This window comes from Terrapene carolina, unplaced genomic scaffold (assembly GCF_002925995.2).
Source record: "Terrapene carolina triunguis isolate 2854851 unplaced genomic scaffold, T_m_triunguis-2.0 Scaffold210, whole genome shotgun sequence".
Classification (NCBI taxonomy): Eukaryota; Metazoa; Chordata; order Testudines; family Emydidae; genus Terrapene; species Terrapene triunguis.
The window spans coordinates 36,779,101-36,800,050 of NW_020664561.1; positions in this window are offsets into that span (position 1 = coordinate 36,779,101).

The window sequence follows — 20,950 nt, forward strand, 5'->3', positions numbered from 1 at the left end:
AGAATCCGCTGTCTTCAAAGAGTATTGTCTACCTATCTATAAACATCTTGTACATAGTTTTAGTATTTTACCATTTTAGTAGTTTCCCCCACCTCAGGGACCTTTCCCATTTTTCCCTTTGGGAGAAGGACTGTGCCCAGAGTCCCAAGGTTTAAGAACTGTCTCTCCTATACCTGCTCCTTCTCGATCAGTGATGAACACTAATGCTGCCTTTACTGCCTTGGGGAGGCTTATATCTCTGCCAAGTGCAGCAACTGCTGCTGCTTCCCTCCCTGAAACTGAGATGGACGAGAACTTTGACTGAGGAAGTATCTTGTGGAGAAGGCCATGAGACCCCCATCAGATCCAGGATGGGGAGAATTCCCTGTACATCGGCTTCAGGCTATGAGCAGTGCCCCTTTGAGGACAAGCTCTGGAATAGAGGCCAGAGTTGTTAAGCCCAACTTCCGAAGGAATCATTAGCTTAGGCCTTTCATGAGAGTAAGGGGCACTCTCATAGACATAAGAACATATCCCCTTCTAAATCTGCTCTTAAAAGAAAGGATCCCTTTCTGTCTCTATTCAAGTTGAGAGAGTCCTAAAAACTTAGGTCCACCTAAATCTTCTGGCCACAAGGGTAAGGCGCGAAGGAGAAAGGATCCGTCGGTTCTGGCTCTGGCTCTAACTCATAAGCTGAAAGATCAGCACCAACTGAAATTTCCAAGTTGGACTCCTCTTTGATGATACTGATTGACTCCCATCAGGGTCCACTGATGACCATGCCCATAGTCACACTAGATCCATTGGTTCTGACTACCATAATGCTTCGCACTCAGGGACAGACTGAAACTTAACTCTGTGAGGGTGAGATAAAGCAAAATATCCTCCAACCTCCTCCTCCTCTTCAAGTGCTTACTCATGTCCATTTCATATTAGGTGTGTGTGCTCGCCACATGCACTGGTGCCGGAAGTTTTCCCCTCAGTAGTATCTGTAGGGGACCAGCTCTGGCGCCCTCTGGCTCCCCCCACCCTCAGTTCCTTCTTGCCGCCAGTGATGGTGCTGGAACGTCTGTGCTCATTCAGTGTTTCTTAGGAAAGTTTTCCTGTAAAATAGTTGTACGTAGTTAATAGTTCCCTTAGTGTTGGCTCTAATTTAGCCAGACCCAGATGGGACTCATGCCCCGGTCCCCATGCTTTAAGCCTGTGATCGTTGTAAGCGGCCTATGCCCATCGGCGACCCGCACAGTAGCTGTTTAAGGTGTCTGGGCGAAGGGTACATAAGCGACAAGTATCACATCGGTAAATCCTTTAAACCCCGGGCAAAAAAGGAGAGAGACATCCGTCTCCGGGCACTCCTGATGGAGTCAGTGCTAATGCCGACACTGGACCAGAAATCTGACTCGGCCCCGAGCACCACAGCGTCGGTGCAGAGTGCCCCGCCAGCGCCGTCTACAAGCCGGCACCGATCCCCCTTCCTGGATCCGGCCAAGAAGCCAAAGAGGACCACGAGGGGAAGATCTCCCACTTCCCGTAAGGCAGTGTTTCCCAAACTTGGGACGCCGCTTGTTTAGGGAAAGCCCCTGGCGGGCCGGGCTGGTTTGTTTACCTGCCCGCGTCCGCAGGTCCGGCCGATCGCGGCTCCCAGTGGCTACGGTTCGCTGCTCCAGGTCAGTGGGAGCTGCTGGAAGCAGCGGCCAGTATGTCCCTCGGCCTGCGCCGCTTCCAGCAGCTCCCATTGGCCAGGAGCGGCGAACCGCGGCAACTGGGAGCCACGATCGGCTGGACCTGCGGACGCGGCAGGTACACAAACCGGCCCGGCCCGCCAGGGGCTTTCCCTAAACAAGCGGCGTCCCAAGTTTGGGAAACACTGCCATAAGGGAAAGGAGAGGGCCGGAGGAGAGCTAAGACCTGTGCTGGGCGGCTCAGCACCTCTGTCAGGGAGTCGGGCCCCAGCTCAAGTTGAGTGGTCTAGCCCATCTCGTAACATGCCTGCCACGCCAGACAGTGACGAGGGCCTCTGTCAACTGGAGGTCCCATTGACACCCGATGCCCTGCAGGCAGCGCAGGAGATCCTGATGCTACCAGTGCCACCCATACCGGCTCTGGCAGTATCCCAGTGCAGGGGTAAATCCGCCTTGGGATCTCCCTGTGTGTCACTTCCTCAGCAGCACCGCTCCCCATCAGAAGTTGGGAGGCCAGCTCAGCAAAGCCCTCTTCAGGCTCCGGACCCTGGGCACTGACAGCAGGATTCGAGGCGCAGCTCGCCGGTAACCTGGCGCATACCTACAGAGGCACACGCCCCCCGGCAAGAGCATCAAGACCGACCCTTCATGTCTCCAATGCCTCGGCACTGATCATGCGACTGATAGTTTGAGCAGAGCCACCAGTCACTCACCTGCTGACACCTGTTGCCAAGACGCGGATCCCCACGGTGAGGGAGATCCAACAACTGGCCCATTCCAGCTCCCGAGCCCGGTCTAGATCCTGGTACCAGTCGAGCAGCATGAGGCGTAGATCGACGGATTACCAACGATGATCGGCCAAACGCTGCCAGTCCCCAAGGTCCTGCGTGAGGAACTCGTCTCGATCGCACAGGTCTATGTCTAGGCATAGCAGCTGGCACTACACAGAGAAGGGCCAACAGTCTGCCCAATCATGGTCACCTGACAGCAACCACTCTGCTTCTGGCTCTGGCACTGAGCAGGAGTTCTTGACATTGGGACAAGCCCCGGCACCGGCGGTACCATCTACGTCATCGGCACCGCAACCGACCCCGTGGCTCCAAGGCCAGTGGCCAGCGGCCTGGTAACCCTGGAACCCTTGGGAGTTTACCCAACCTTCGCAGGCCATCTGGTCGATGTCGGGAGCCTCGGATAGGCCATTTGGCTTCAGCATCCCACCCTTCCCGGAGGTGGAGGCCCCAGAAGAGAAGACCCCCCAGTCCCATGAGGACCCAGAGGAACAGCCAGTGGGACCACCAGAGGATATGACAGCTCCTATGGCACTGGCTTCTTCCTCGTCGTCTCCAGGCAAAGCTATTACGGGTCCTCCTCACCCAGTTCCACAAGATAATGCTAAGGCTCATCAAGAACTATTGAAGAGGGTCGCCTCCAACCTGGGCTCCACAAAGAGGAGCTAAAGGAGCCAGTGGATACCCTGTTCGACGTCCTTTACTCTACGGCATCTGCTAGGGTGGCTTTGCCCCTATATGAAGAGGTATCGAAAATTACTAATGTCCTATGGCAAACCCCCTCCTTCCTGCCCCCCATTTCAAAATGGGATGACCGCAAATACTTTGTGCCAGCTAAAGGTCACGAGTACCTGTACACTCACCTGGTCCCAAACTCACTCGTAGTTGAGGCTGTTAATCAGAGGGAGAGGCAGGGTCAAACCAGGGCTACGCCCAAGAATAAAGACTTGAAGAGACTGGATCTGTTTGGGCGAAAAATTTATTCGTCTTCCAGCCTTCAATTGAGAGTGGCCAATCACCAAGCCCTCCTTGATCGCTACAATTATAACATGTGGCAGGCCATGGCCAAGTTTGAGGTTTCACTTCCCGAATGGTCCAGGAAGGAATTCCGGGCGATCCTCGAGGAGGGCACAGCTGCAGCCAGAGTGGCCCTCGAGGCAGTTTCAGATGCATCAGACTCGGTGGCTCGCACCATGGCCTCAGCCATCTCCAAGCGGCGGGCATCCTGGCTGCTCCTCTCTGGCTTGCTGACTGAAGCTCAGCAATCGATGCAGGACCTCCCCTTTGACGACCAGGCCCTGTTTGCAGAGCAGACAGACAGTAAGCTGCATGGACTAAAGGACTCCTGCACTACCCTGAAAACTCTAGGGCTGTACGTCCCCAGTCCAGCCTGTAAGCGGTTCAAACCACAGCAATCTCGGTGCCAAGGGAGCCAACCCTGGCAAGCGCCGCCCCAGCCACCTACCTCCACCCTCTGCCCAGTCGGGCTCAACCCACAATAAGCAGGGTGGCAGCATGTACGTATGTCAGCCGCCATGCCAGGCTCTGGATGCGCCCCTTACATCTGTGGCTGGCGACGGTCTATTCCCAGTTCAGAGATCACCTGGAAAAGGTCGTTACCATCCCACTGATGATACTTACCTCGCTGTAGTGGTGGACCAGCCCCAGGGCAGTCCTGGAGGGAGTTCAATTTGAGAGCCCTTGTCACTCGATGGAGTTGATATCGGACACCTCGGACCTCGGCTGGGGAGCGCATCTCGACGACCTTCAGACCCAGGGCATGTGGTCCCCAGAAGAGATGTTGTAGATAAACATCAAAGAGCTCAGAGTGGTCCGCTTGGCATGAGGAGTCTTCTTACCGCACCTGATGGGCAAAGCGGTGAGAGTGATGGACAACACAGCCTTGATGTTCTACATCAACAGGCAAGGGGGAGCACGCTTGTCGGGTCTCTGCCAAGAGGCATTCCATAAGTGGCATTTCTGCATCAGCTACAAGATCCACTTGGAAGCTTGTCATCTTCCCAGCATCAGAAACATACTGGCGGATCACCTCAGCAGGGTCTTCTCCTCTCATCACGAGTAGTCGCTCCACCTGGAGGTAGCCTGCATGATCTTCTAGAGGTGGGGATCTCCCCGAGTGGACCTGTTTGCCACCAGACAAAACAGAAAATGTCATCGTTGTTGTTCTCTGCAGGGTCTGGGCAAGGACTCTCTCTCTGATGCCTTCCTCCTGTCGTGGTCTGGGAGCCTGATGTATGAGTTCCTGCTAATTCTGCTCATCAGCAGGGCCCTGGCAAAGATCAAGAGAGACAAGGCACAAGTTATCGTGATCGCCCTGGCGTGGCCGTGCCAGCACTGGTTTGGCCCCTGCCCAACCAACTGGACCTGCTGCCTCAGGACTATGGGCATCTCATACATCCCAACCTCGCCCCCCTCCACCTCTCGGTGTGGAGGCTGCGTGGCTGAACCCGGAGGAGAGGACCTGCTCTCTTGAGGTCCAACAGGTCCTCCTGGGAAGTATGAAGCCTTCCACTAGAGCGACTTAACCTCGTCCCCTTGGCCAGGTTTCCCACTGGGCGTCCGAGCACAGTATCTCTCCGTTGCGCTCATCCGTACAGTCTATCCTAGACTGCCTTCTCCATCTGAAGAACCAGGGTCTAGCACACTCTTCAATCAGGGACCCTCTCGCAGCCATCTCCGCCTTTCACCCTCCGATCCAAGGTCAGATGGTGTTCTCTCATGACATGTCGGTCAGATTCTTGAGAAGCCTCGAGAGCCTCTTCCCGCCAGTCCAGGCTCCTGTCCCCACAGTGGGACCTTAACTTGGTTCCTTCTAGGCTCACAGGCCCACCCTTTGAGCCGTTGGGCTCCTGTTCCCTTTCCCACCTGTTATGGAAGGTCACCTTCCTTGTAACGGTAACGTCGGCGAGACGAGTCTCAGAGATTAAAGCCCTGACGTTAGAGGCCCCATATACGGTGTTCTACAAGGACAAGGTTCAGCTGCAACCACATCCGACCTTTCTGCTGAAAGTGGTGTCTTCCTTCCATGTTAACCAGGACATCTTCCTCCTGGTATTTTCTCCCAAGCCACACACCACTAGTGAAGAAAGGAGGCCGCACGCCCTGTACATCAGACGTGCCCTGGCATTTTACCTGGAGCATACCAAGCCTTTCCGCAAGTCGACCCTGCTCTTCATTGTGACAGCGGACAGGATGAAGGGCCTTATGGTGTCCTCGCAGAGGATTTCCAACTGGGTCACCTCCTGCATCCGGACCTGGTACGAGCTGGCACAGGTCCTACCACCGCCAATTGTGAGGGCCCACTCGACCAGAGCTCAGGTGTCCTCGGCGGCCTTCCTGGAGCACATTCCTATCCATTCCTATCCAAAGTCCCTCAGGAAGAGAGTATCCAATTCCAAGCTCTTATTGATGAGGGCAAACTGGTAGCTAAGACATCATTGCAAGCGGCATGGACGCGGCTGACACCACACCTATATCCATAGCCACAGTGACAGTTACGAGACATGAATTGTGGCTCCACTCTTCGGAGTTCTCCAGGGAAGTACAGAGTACCATTGAGGACTTGCCCTTTGAGTCTCATCACTTTAATGAGAAGACAGATGAGTCACTACACCCATTAAAAGACTCAGGACAGTCCTATACATCCTGGGTAGTTATACCCCGGTCCCGAAGAGGAACCACCACAAACAGATGTGTAAGCCAAGGCCTCTTCACCAGCCTTTCTGTCACCAGCACCTATATGAGCCATCATGCAAATTCCAGAAAGGACAAAGACTGAGGTATGCAGCCTCCTCAACCTCAGCCACTCAAACCCATCTGCTGTCCAGGGGTTACTGTTGATGGGAAGCTCTAGAACTGCATACCATTACTGATGCCATCGCTTGTCGCCCATCCTCCCGCAAAGTTTTGGTGTCCATCTAGTGTACTTTGCCCACAACTGGAGGACAATAACAATGAAGAAGTGGGTACTAGATATCCACTCTGGCTACACTGCTGAGTTTCTTTCCCCTCCTCTGAACAAACCCCCTTCCTGGCCTCTCCTCAGGGATCTCCTGAGGAGATCCTCTGGCAGGTGGTGGATTTTCTCCTCCAAAGGGGGTCTATAGAGTGAGTGCCACTTCAACATCAAGGAAAACAGTTCTACTCCCAGTATTTCATACTATATCCATACTATCAGATTCTTTATGGGAATCACAAGGACCTTCCCACCAGTAGTGAAGCCAACACCGCAATAGGACCTCAGTCTTGTACTTTTAATATCTACCAAGCCACCCTGTAAACCATTGGCCATGTGGTCAATGTCTGTATACTTGAAGTCACCTTTCTCATTGCCATCACATCATCCAGAAGGGTGAATGAACTGGAAGCACTTATGGATGATCTACCATACACCACATTTCATAAGGAGAAGTTTTCCCTTCACCTTTTACCCAAAGTTCATCCCTAAGATAATTTCTGAGTTTCACATAAATCAATCTATTCACTTACTTGTATTCTTTCCAAAACCTCATGTTTCCAGTGAGAGAAAGGAGACTTCATTCCTTGGACATTAGACAGGCTCTAGCAGTCTACCTTCAAAGAGTGAAACCAATCAGGAAAATGTCTAGATTTTTTGTCACTATAGTAGAGTGATCATGGGGACAAGTATTATCTGCTCAGAGACTCTCTAAGTGGATCTCTGGCTGTATCACTCTTTGTTATCAGTTGGCACATCTCCTTTCTCTGGGGGGAAGGACCCACTCCAGTAGAGCACAGGCAACCTCAATAATATCTCTTCAATAAGTACCTATACTGGATATTTGTAAGGCAGAAACCTGGAGTTCCGTCCATACCTTCACAAAGCATTACACCTTATTCCAAGCCTCTTCAGCAGCTGGGACAGCAGTATTACAGACATATATATCAACTGCATCCTCACACCCCTTCCTCTTTGAGTACCTCTTACCAGGTATGGAATATACATTAGGGACCAGCACTCAAAGAAGAAATGGAGATTTCTTTAAGTGCTTGCTCATGGCCATTCCATGCTAGGTGTGTGCATGCCATGTGCACAGTTGCCAGAGATTTTTCCCTTCATGGTATCAGTAGGTCTGGCTCTAGCACATCATGGAGCTGCACGAGTATGTGCCAGTATAAAGGGTGCCGCCAGCTCTGCACCCTCTCAGTTCCTTCTTACCGCCTATGATGGTTGCTTGGAACAATCCCTCTTGCTAGGCTTCTTTCCCAGTGGTATGGACTTTGTACTATATTGTATAGTTTTTGTAGTTAGTGTATATTGTGTGAATAGTAGTCCGTGTCGTTGAGGGACTTTCGTCCCAGGGTCTGGGCTTGCCCCAGTGCCTAGGCTTCAAGCCATGTGCCTCCTGCGGCAAGCCCAGTAAGTGACCCACATTCTAGTATCGAAAGTGCCTTGGGGAAACTCATGTTACGGAGACGTGCCAGATCTGCAGGGGCTTCAGACTGTGCACTCAAAAAGATAGAGACGTTCATCTGAAGGCCTTACTCATGGAGGCAGCCCTCAGACCAGCCTCAGAGGTGAGCTGCTCCGAATCGGCACTCTGTACTTCGGCTTCCATGCGAAGCGCTCCACCGGCACTGTGCTTTTACCTGCACCATTCTCCATCCCCGGTGCCAAGGAATAAGCATAAGAAATAGCGTGCCGAGAGTGGGCACTCTCTGGTGCTGAAGAGTGACAAGCAGGGACTGACTAGTGCACTGAGACCCACGCTGGGCCACTTGTCCTTCCCAGAGCCTCCGTTAGCTCCAGCGACTCCACCTAGACATGGAGTCCAGTCCAGGGCCCACCCCCGACTCCCAGGAGCGGTTGTGGGAACTCGTGCCTGCGGGCCCCTTCAACTCCGGAGGCTTTCCAGTTGGCAAAGGATCTGATGTCCCTCCCAAACCCACCCACCCCTCAAGGTCCCCTGACAGCCACGGCTACCGGGAATAGAAGGGATCAAGGGGCGGTGAGCTCCATCGTGGCACCAACCATCATAGCACCATCTAGAGGAAAACCCTCTATAGTCCCATTGCAACAGTTTCCAGCCCGTCATTGGTCACCAGTTCCCTGGCACCACCTGGAGGCGGAAGCGGATATGGCGCCTCCGTGGTCTCTGAGGGAAGACCCTTTGAGCCATTAGTATCTTGTTCCTTACTGCTTCTGTCTTGGAAGGTTGCTTTCCTGGTGGCAATCACCTCGGTCAGAAGGGTCTCCGAGATCAAAGCCCTGCTGTCAGAACCCCCTTATACAGTGACCAAGGACAAGGTTCAGCTGTGCCCCTATTCAGCCTTCCTACCAAAGGTGGTGTCAATTCCACAACAACCAGGACATTTTTCTGCCTGTTTACTTCCCAAAACCTCACAAGACTGCTGAGAAATGTCAGCTCCATACATTAGGCCTTCCATATTGAGAGGAGTAAGCCCTGTATCCGGGTTTGTTAGGAGCAGGTGAAGGTTCCGTCTCCAGCCATTGTGACTGCTCATTCTACGAAAGCTCAGGCTTTGTCAGTGTTCCTCGCACAAATACCAATCCAGGATATCTGCAGAGCCGCGACATGGTCATTGGTTCATACCTTCACGTCCCACTGCGCCATCACCAGCAGACACGTGACAATGCCAGTTTTGGAAGAGTGATGTTTCAGTCAGCAGGTCCATAAACTCCAAGCCAACCTCTGAGGGTACTGGTTGTGAGTCACCTAGCATGGAATGGATGTGAGCAAGCACTCAAAGAAGAAAAAATGGTTGCTAACCTTCTGTAACTATTGTTCTTCAAGATGTGTTACTCATGTCCATTCCATGACCCACCCTCCTACCCCTCTGTTGGAGTTATTGGCAAGAAGAAACTGAGAGGATGCGGAGCTGGCAGCACCCCTTATACCAGAGCATACATGCATGGCTCTGGGGGCGCTAGAGCCGGTCCTATGGATACCACTAAGGGAAAAATCTCTGGCAACTGTGCACACGGTGCACACACAGCTAGCGTGGATTGGACATAAGCTACACATCTCAAAGAACAACAGTTACAAAAGGTTAATAACTTTTTTTTTCTTACCTATAACTGGAGGTTCTTTGTGAAGTGTGGTTCCTATCTGTATTCCACCACCCACCCATCTTCCCCTCTGCTTCAGATCCTGTCTAGTTCATGCTAAGAGGAAGACCTGGACAGGTGTCCATCTACACCCCCTCTTATTCCCTCAGTATAAAGAATGAGGGGAGCAACTACACAGGCAAGGACACTACTTGCTAGAAATCTCGGGTCTCAGGTGCATGGAGCACCTGCGTTCCACATGTGGCATAAGGATAGGGACCACACATCTCAGAGAATGCCCAGTTACAGGTAAGTAACCTCCATTTCCAGATTTGCTACTTGTGGTGAATTTTTGGGTCACATTTTTGCCAATATAGACAAAGGAGGACCAAATTTATTATTGTTAGTTATTATTTTTATTACTGTGGCACCTAGAGGCTTCAACTGCAATTGGGGTTCCATTGTGCCTAGACACTGTATAAACATATAGTACAACATATATAGCTGTTGCCCTGAAGTGCTTGAAATCTAAACAGCTAAAGACAAAGGGTGGGAAGGGAAATGGAAGCTCAGAGAGGTAAAGTGACTTGCTGAAAATAATGTAGCAGAGCTAGGAATAGAACATACATCTTCTGAGCCCCAATTCAGGTCCCAATCCAGGGAACCACGCAGACTATCAGTAAATTGATCCACAGATGTCATGGATTTACACCAGCAGAATATTTGACTCATTCAGTTTTTTCTATAGTGGTACAAGACCAACACTCATGGAACAGTAAGAAAGAAATAGCTTTGAATCTTTCAGAGGATATGTGACTCTTCAGGTTTGATAGTTTGACTGTTTCCCTCGACATTTTAAAATTAATCAAAAAGCCAAACAAACATTAAAACTTGATGAATATTAAAGTTCCTGTGTGAGACTATGACTTCTGGAATTCCAGAAAGGATTCATAAGGAGTTCTTTGGCTATTTTGTGACTATATTTTACAATTATCATTCTAATATAGGATCTGGAAACACTTGCCTTCAAAGTACAATAAAATGTAAACCACTGTTTCAGAATTCAGAGAGCAAAGTCACAAGTGACATTTCAAAAAAGTAAGTATAATACTAGTTATTATTCAGTTCAGTAAAAGCATTGTCTATATTTGAGGGACATATGTATTATTAAATTTGTATCAGTGTGTCCCTGAGGTTTTGGAAAAGCTTGAGAACTAAGTAGTTGGAATACAAGCTCTAAAGTCAGAAGTTTGAACATTTTAAAAAACTACTTTAAATAGTTAATTTTTGAATTATTTTAAATAAACTTAGAAGTGGAGGGATAGAAATTGAAAGCACAGAACTTTGAGAAAACCATTTATGCTTATGCACAAATATCTAAATTATCCAAACTTTCTACATTTTCAGTTTTTGCATGTTACAAGATAAGTCTGATGTTCATCTACAAAATTCTGCCTTTTCTACATTAAATGCACCATCAGAAAAGAAATTATCTGTACAATATGGAAATACGAGTACTGTAAGTAAAGATATATTTATAACAGGATTTCTTGCAATGCAGTGAAGTGATTTTTTTTTTTGTGAACTTGTTTGCTATATTGGACTTATTCAGTTTTGCCATGTTCAGTTGTCTGTGGATATTTGGATGACTGGTGTGTCTATTCACATACATTTTTGTGGAAGCTATCTTAGTTGTTAAAATATGTATATTCATCCATTTTTGGCTTTGTGTGCCCTTCACTTACAAAAAGAAATAAGACCTGAATTTTGACCCATAGTTTCCATTATGCAGTGTTTTGGAACTGATTTCAACAAGCCAGTTGGTTTTTTAGGCTTTGATTCAACAAAGCACTTAAGCCCATGCTGAACCTTAATCACATGTATATCCCATTGACTAGTGTAATCTCAATTTTATATATCAAATCTTTATTTTTAGAGTTTGGAATCCTATCACATTAAGCATAGCTTTGATTGCATGCTACTCTATATATTAGAGTTTATTACAATATGGAAGATTGTCTTAAAATTAGTTATTTTTAATCATGTTTATTTTGTAACTTATACATTTCAGTTCAGCTTTCAAAAAAGAAAACATCCAAATCCTCTACAAGAGTTGAAAAACAGAGAGTTTTCTCCTAACTCAGAAATAATCTCAGGTTCTTCTCAATTCATTGGAAAGGAGAATTTTTTTATTTGCAACAAAGAAAGGAAAAAAGAAATTGATGTCAGGTAATAAAAATAATTTGTGTATTCTGTTGTAGATTCTTATCCTTCAAGGTACTGAGGATCTTAGGCCATAGGCAAAGCTCTTCTTTCTAACTTACAAGTTTTTATTTTACTAGTCGTAATTAGCTTTTCATGCAAATAGACTTTAAAATTATTTTTTGGATACAGATCTTTCCTGGCTGTTTTATAAATAATATTCTAATTTCATGGTTTTTGGTATACAGTATTGTTCACAATTTAATTCTTTTGGTTTGCTTCATTTTCATTAGATATCTTTCAGACGATGAAACCAATGACATTAAGCCTTTTCTTGGAATATTTGATGACATTTTCTAAAACATAAACAAGATATATCGTAAGTGCTGAAACATATTATACTCTCATTTCCAGAATGAAAACTTTAAATATAGTTAGAGGATTTTCTTTAATAGCTGTTCATTAATAGCCATCTTTGCTACACAGACTAGATAATGAAATTGCTAGCTAATTTATTTACAGAATTCCATGTATGTTTTATCTTTTAAAAAGTTATTAAAATCTTTGTTTATCTAACTTGCTGTTTTTAGGATTGGAATGATGAACATATTTGACACTCTCATTAAAGGGGATAGTTTTCAAGCTAAGCACTTTTTGTATAAATCATTTTACCATAAGAACAAAGATGCTGTTTGTAATATGCATGTGCTCACAAAACACATTTCTGAGTAACTGAAATGTTGTTCATTAACAAATTTCTTATGCTATTTGTTTTTATGATGTCTGGTATCCCATTTAGACTGAATTTTTCATAATACTGATTTTTTTCTGAAACAATGAGATTTATAAATAAAAAGAAATAGACTGAATTATTTAATATATTCTGTACTCTATATTTCTTTCTACAGCGCTATAAGCCTGTAATGTATTTGTCAACGTTTGTTGTATTAATGTATTAAAACGTTGTATAGTATTGTCCATGCAAAATGTATCTCAGAATGCACCACAAGACCGTTTTAAAATATGTCCACAAAGAATGTCTGCACGTAGTATTTGGGTGTTGACATTGCCACATAAACTTATAAAATGGGCATTTATGCATTTTAAGTCTGATTTGTACATACTAATATTGGATTTAAGCATCCTATTAAAGCACCTATGCTTGAATATTAGGCTTCCCAAATTAATACAGTTATGGATATATATAATATTACATAAAAATCTATATTAAGAAAATGTTACAGTTGCACTGTTAAACACTCAAAAGTAAGGAAACACCATTGTTTTGGTTTTGTATTTTTGATTTTCTTATCCTTCATAATATTCAGTTTCGAAAATGTTCGGAGAATAAATCAAAACAGACCATGAATTAGAAAACACAATCAAGACAAGCAAACAGAAACTACACAATTGAAAATCAGAGTGCAAAAACACTCCCATTTTGACAGACTGAGGATTTGATCCTATAATATGTTGAGCACTCTGAGTTGACAACTTCAGTGGGAGTTGATAGTGCTTAGCGCCTAACCAAAATGAGCAGGATACGTTTTCTGATTTTTTCCCCTCCAGTAATTTCTTTCCCTTGCTATTGACTATTTTGGCCACATTTGCACATTGAGTGAGATATTTCCATTGAGTTGTCTTCAGTGGGGCCTAGATCTTAGCTGTTTGTAGGTTGGAAAGTGCTTTAAATTAGTATTGTCAATTTAGATTTATTGTGTAATAAGTGTTATTAGTTTTGATTGTACATGCAATTACAGATTCCGATAGCAAATTATTTTTACTGAATTTTAAAAAAATCCAGCATTTTATGGAATTATGGTAACCTTCCTTGTTAGGAGACAGCCAACAGTAAGGGAAGGCAAAAGATCTAAAACAACATATTACATGATAAATCTAAATTGACAGTGCCAATTCAAAGTACTTTCCAACCTACCAAATGTTAGAAAAAGATCTAGACCTCATAGGAAACATGGTAGCCCTTTCCTACAGAAGGAGATGATATAGGCCAATATGAAGAGCTTTTTGGTGAGCTGTGTGTGGTGCAGAACAAGGCCCATATTATTGCTCCTTTGCAAAATTAGATGTGCCTGTATGTGCCCCAAAATTGAACACCGCCTGAATTTGAGCCTTTATACTTCATCTACATTTGCTAGTTTTATATTGATAATATTATCTTGAAGATATTATCTTTGAAGTTACTCTCTTTTCCCCTTAAATTAAAGCTTACCCAAGTGTAGGGGGTTAGTAATTATTATTGGAATGTTTACATCTTCAAACTGGTTAATTTTCTATAGCCAAATTTCAGATCTCTCCTGATAGGTTTTCTTCCCCATATGAATTTTTCATTTCATATGCTGTTCATCAATAACCTATCCTCCATGTTTTGGGGAATATCATCAGTTTGTTTGTAATTCACAGTCATATTTCTTTGGCTAGGAAAGGCTTTCATTTCCATTTTGGTGTAGAGTCAGAACACATGGTAATAAACTCATTTTACTACCTTCAAGACTATTGTGACTATTTTTCACCTCATTTATTAAATCACTTCCTGACTTTCTTTCCTTTCATAACAAATCAATATCTTATAATGTACTTAGAAAATAACAAAACTGTGCTATTGTTGTTAATGGTAACAGTATTTCACAGATCTCAAAAGAGATGAACCTTTTTATACTGCAGCGTCCTTTTAGTAATGCTGAATTTAGGGTAAAAAATAGAAGAGCTTGCAGTATTTAACTAGATTGTTTCATTTGACACCATTCTACTTCATTATTCATTTTGGTTCTGTGATTCTTTAAAGTGTAATTTCCTTTCAAAAAAAGAGTTTGGAAATATTAATACATGCTGAAATGTTCCTAAGTCTCAAGAGAAGGAAAGATTGTTGTTTTTTTAATATGCTGACATCCATTTTCTGATTGTTCAGCTTTCTGATTTATAAATACACCTCTACCTTGATATAACGCTGTCCTCGGGAGCCAAAAAAATCTTACTGCGTTATAGGTGAAACCGCATTATATTGAACTTGCTTTGATCCACTGGCGTGCGCAGCCCCGCCCCCTGGGAGCACTGCTTTACCGCATTATATCCGAATTTGTGTTATATCTGGTCACGTTATATCGAGGTAGTGGTATAGTTGCAATACCTGATCAAGATCAAAGGTGATAAACATAGGATTAGTAGGTCTTCTCAGCAGTATTTAGTTCACACTAGAATGCAATAATTCCTTTTTAAAGCAAATAAAGGTAGAAGGAATGGGTTTGTTGCAGTATCAGCAAAACTTAGCCAAGTCTAAGTAAAATTTATCTTACAGTGTACATATCAAATGTGCTGGTAGTCATGAAAAAACACTGGACTGCTTATAGTAAATACACAAGTCTACTTCAAGAACTTTTAAGACTGCCATGGTCAATATAAGTGGTGGCATAAATGCTGGTTGTGACAGGTTACCCCCTTTCAAGGTGCCACTTGATGTGCTGAGATGCCACTGAGCCCACCTGTTCTGCCAGCATGGGCCCTCTTTAATCTGTCTTGCTGAGCCAGGCTCTTAAGCCTCCTCTAGCACACACACAGGCAAGGCCACCCCAACTGCAGAAAGACAGACATGGAGATCAGCTCTGGGAAGACTCACCTTAAGACTGACCCAGCACTCAGGTGCCCACCTCCCCTGGAGCGCAGACCCAAAGGTATATTGTGAAATCTGCCCCCTCCCTCAATGTGGAGGAAGGTATGCATAGCCTCTTCCACCCCCCTCCCATTATGATATACACAAACTGGATTTCAGAATAAACAAAAAACAAGTTTATTAACTAGTAAGAGTAGATTTTAAGTGAGTATGAGAGAACAAACAGAAAAAAGCAGATTACTAAGCAAATAAAACAAAACACGCAAACTAAGCTTGATTCACTAAAGAAACAGGTTACAAAATGTAATTTGTCACCCTAAATATTGCCACAGGTAGATTACAGAAAGTCTTGAAAGGCATCTGCACTGACCTGCAGTTTGAGACTTCAGGTATTTTCACTCACAGACTGGACACCCTCCCAGCCTGGGTTCAACCCTTCTCCCCTCAGTTCAGTTCTTGCTTCCAGGTGTTTTTCAGTGTCTCTTTGGGTGGGGAGGCAGAGCAGAACTCAGATGATGTCACTCCCCTGCCTTATATAGCTTTTGTGTATGGTGGGAACCCTTTGTCTTCCAGTGGAAAAACACTAGCATTCCAAGGAGTGGGTCCAGTACCAGGTGACCCAGACCCATGTCTCTGCAGGGCTGTGGCAGCCATTACTCATATGCTGTCTGGAGCGTCCACAGAAAGACTAAGCTCTTTCACAGTCCATTGTCTTTGCTAACGGGCCATCAGCCCTGTCTGGCTTTTCCATTGTTGTATCTGAAGGACTAGTTGTGGGTGACACCCAAAGTAGCATATTTGAAATACAGATACATGGTCAATATTCCTAACTTCAGATACAGAAATGATACAAATTGGATAATCACATTCAGTAAATCATAACCTTTCCAATGATCTCTTACATGAGCCATCTTGCATAAAGTATATCTCAGTTATGTCATATCCATATCATAAGCATATTTTCTTAAAGAATATGGAATGTAACATCACACTGGTCACATCCTGAATGATGCATTGGAGCTGCTCAGAGGTCTGAGATGACTTTTCAGAAAATTTGCTGTTTTGTTTTCATGACCAGGCATACTTTGCCTGTATGTAATTTGCCATGATATGGTCTCTTATTTTGAGACCACTGAGCACCATGCTAAATGTACTGCACCTATGAAGTATCCTATTATATCTTTGTTAAAGTGAATAATTAAGACTCCAGCTCATATTCTGCCTTCACATACACCTCATGTAATCCTATTTAAATAACTGACACAGAAATCACCATGTTAATTCAATAGAAATCTTTTATAGAGTTCTTTGATCTTAAATTATTGCTTATCTTATATCTGGAACTATGGCAGGAGTATTGACAAATGCTATATATATTTTTCTCATACTGCAACATGGCAAGCATCTGTTTAATTTGAAAATCACTAATATCGTCAACTTGCAATTACATAGTGCCTTTCACCCTAAAGATTTTTACACACTATTCACTTTAAAATTATCTCACCTACTTGTGAACTGCCGCCACCGCTGGGGTGTAATGCAAGTAGCTGTTTAACAGAACATAGGACAGTAACTGAAGAATAATCTCATATTCATTTGATACTGAATGTGGATTTTAGATAGGTAAAATATAATTGTCTGTATTGGAATTAAGCAAGGATATAGAGATTAACACCTTTTCTTACAAAAAGTGCACTGTCATGTTAAGTGTTGACAAATGGACCTTGGTCCTACACCTTATCAAAGGAGACCACCTCCTCCAGCAGCAGTTTCCTCCCACCCCATGGTTGTTATGGCATTGATTCAGCATTGATTCATGGTTGTTATGGCATTGATTCAGCATTAATCAGTGATCAGAAAACTGATTAAAACCTAAACATCAATATACATACTGATATAGCCCGCATCACCATAATATCTGAGCATCTGATAAATTAATTAATTTATTCTGACCACACCCTGGGAAGTAGGAAAATATTATCCCTGTCTTGTAGATTTTAACAGTATGGCTTGCCCTGTGGGCTAGAGAGCCTATTGCTAAGACAACCTGATTACAGCATTAGTTCTACCTGGGGGAATCAGACTGCAGTAGAGAGGGGAAGAGTCAGGCTTTTAAGTGATAGCAAAACTTGGGTAAGGAAAGATCCAGGCAGGAAGCAAGCTCAGAGCAGTAAGGAAAGCTTTCCAGGCAGGGAGTCCTGGAGGGACACTGACTAAGCAGGGAAGAGATGAAGAGACCCAGAAGGGAACTTAAGAGGCCGAGTAGGAAGTGGCCCAGGAAAACTATAGCACAGGTAAAGGAGCAGGCCAGATCTAGCTGTTCAGTACAGGGCCCTGGGCTGGAACCTAGAGTAGAGGGTGGAATTGGGTTCCCCTATTGGCCCCAGGGAAGGGGGCATTCAAGCCCATCACAAAGGTTACCCAGCCCAGTGGAGGGGGCTGCAGGTTAAGCCCCCAAAATAGGCTAGGAATAGACCCAGTGATGTTAGAAGGATTTTGTTTGTTTTAAAGACATATTTAGGACTTTTAAATTTGGACAGTCGTGACTCCGGCAGGTGCTGACTTAAGTCTTAAGACAATGACCCAGCTGGAGGACTAAGTCACTGCAAGAGAAATTGCTGGAGCGACCGTTGGCAGGGGGCGCTAGAGAAGTGAGCAAGCTGCTACACCATGCCTGGCCACAAGGAGGCCCATAGCAGTAAATAAACTCTGTTACACAGATAAAGAGCTGAGGCCAATTAAGCAATCTGCCCAGTGTTACACAGGGAGCCTGTGCAGAGCTGGCAACTGAACCCAGTTCTCCTGCAGCCCAGTCCAGTGTCTTAAGCATGCTAATCTTCCTCTGTAGAGGCTGGTCTAAAGCCCACTGAGGTCAAAGGAAAGACTCAGCTGACTTCAGTGCACCTTGGATCAGACCCATACTGACTCACCAGTGGTAATTCCTACAACACTTCCCTTCTAAGTATTGCCATGCCTGATCCTGCTTTGCTTTTGAAATCTGACACAAACAAAACCAACCATACTAATGTCACTACATACAACTTTCCTACAGATATTATGGGAGATAATAAAAATGCTAATTAAATACAACAGGTGTAATAAGGGCAATTTTACTAAGCTACTAAAAATAAAATACGAGCTTGAAATAATTTTTTTGTCTATAATTTAATTGTGAGTATATTCAAGTATTTTGATTTATTTCTAATATAGAAATGTAGTATTAAATGAGTGACTGGGCTTGGATAGAACAACTAATTCTCCAAGGATTCAAGAGAATGCTATGGTCATTATTCAACGGAAGATTCTATGTAACTTACATTATAACAATGCTGCTTCCCATAATGGAGTAGTGAAAGAAAAATTCAATATGACAAGACGTCAAATTTTACTATCTTACCAGTTTGAGAAGCACATGCTGATACCTGCTTTTAATTTAACTTCAACTTCCATATGTGCCACCTTGTCCTGTCAGATATATTGGTTTCCAAATAAAAACTGAGGTTGACAATAGCTTCACCTGAATATGAAGAAATCGGAAACGAAATCTACAGTATGCACTTGAAAAGCATGATTCTCAAAATTGTTAGTGCGAGAATGTACTTAGGACTAAATTCACAAAAGGATTTAGGTGCTGAACTGCCATTTCTGGTGTCTAAATCCCAGAATCAGGCCCCCCGGGATTCACAAAACCCCTGCTCAATTGCCCCCAAACACTGTAGGTGCCTAAACTCGCTCTGTGCCTAAGTTTTGCAGTAAAAGTTCCATAGGGGCCCAAGTTCCTGCTTCTGGGTATGTGCATTGCTGCCTCTTCCTAGACATCTGGGCATCTATTTCCTGCCTAAGTCTCAGAGTGATCAACAGACTGGAGGGAAGACAGATGTTCTGTCTAACTCACCTGCAGTACCCAATCTGGTAAGTAGCCTCATCAGAGCTCGCCTACTGGATCAGGCATGGTATGCAAACTTGCTCAGAATGGTTGGGTTGGGTTCGGGAGTGACGGAGGATCTCCCTCATAACTTTTAGCCCAGTGGTTAGTGTACTCACCTGGGAGATCCCTGGTTCAAGTCCCCGCTCTGCCTGAAGGAGGGAGAAGGGATTTGATCAGTCACCTCTCAGGTGAATGCCTTAATCACTTGGGCGATGAGATATTGTGATTGGGTATCCTTCAGTCTCTTCTGTTGATGCCGTTCCACTGTGAATAAATAATGAGTCATTGAGAGACTGACTTTGTATCCAGTGTTAGAGCTCTCATCTGGGAGATGGGAGACCCAGGATCCATTCCCTCTACTCCACTCCTAAATTCCTTTGTGACTCTAGCCCTCAGGGCTTATACATGCTGCCCATCAGATGTTTGTATGTATATGCATATAATATAATCTGTGAATGTAGTGGGATGTGCCATTTTGATCATATACCTGCATCTCGTATTTAGTTTTTAATTATTATTTTGCTTTCATACTGTTTTAAACATTTTATTGGCTTAAAATTACTTTTTTACTTTATTGTAACTGTAGCAAGTTGCAAACCAGTTGTTAATGTAAGTAGGGGTACTGATAGTAGGTAGGGTTGCCATGCATCATGTAAAATCAGTTTCTGGGCTTAAATAGGGTTACCATTCGTCTGGATTCTCCCGGACATGTCCGGCTTTTTAGGTTAAAAATAGCGTCGGGGGGGGGGGAATTTGTAAATATCTTAAAATGTCCGGCATTCTCCCCCTCTGCAGAGCATGGTGCGGGTGATAGGGCGGCCGGCTGGATTGAGCCACTAGCATGGGGCTCTGGCAGCCAGAGCCTCTCCTCCCCTCCCCCCTCTTCTCCCCTGCAGCTTCAAATCACTGGCCAGGCGGCCTCCGGCACCTCTAGAGCTCCTCCCTCCTCCTCCTTCTCCTCCCCCTCCCCTGCTGCCCAGTGTGCCACTCCCTGGGGAGAGCCGGGGCACGGCTGTTCTAACCTGCTTTTGCAGGGGGGAGAGAACCACCCAGCAGCAGGGAAAACAAAGAGTTTAGCTCCTGTCTGGAGCCCAGGTGTCCGTTTCCTCGCGGGGCGCTGGTCGTGCCCTCGCTGGAACGGAGCGGGGGCAGGGGGAGGGTGACTGCGGGGTACTTGACCGATGGAAAGGATGCCTGGCAGCAGTAGCCGTGCCCAGCCTGGTGCTGGGGGATAGATTTTGGGGAAGATTTAAAAAAACAAAGCCCCAGACAGATGATGGTTAGAGGCCTTGGGGGGTCCCCCCCATTAATGTCTTCTGAAGTCTCCCCACCCCCAGGCCCTCTGAGCCAGTTGTGGCTGTGTCCAGATGCCCCCTGGAGTGTTCTGCAGAGCGGCACGGTAAGGGAGCCAGGGGGTTGGAGAAGGGGCAGGGGGGTTCTGGAGGGGGCAGTCAAGGGACAGGGAGTAGGGGGGGTTGGATGGGTTGGAGGATCTGGAGGGGCCTGTCGGGGCAGGGGTGTGGAGAGTGGTCGGAGCAGTCAGGGGACAGGGAGCAGGGGGGGTAGATGGGTTGGGGGTTCTGGGGGGGGCAGCCAGGGCACAGGGAGTGGTTGGATGGGCTTGGATGTCCCGGGGGTCTGTCTGGGGCCAGGGGTGTGGATAAGGGTCAGGGCAGTCAGGGGACAGGTAGGGGATAA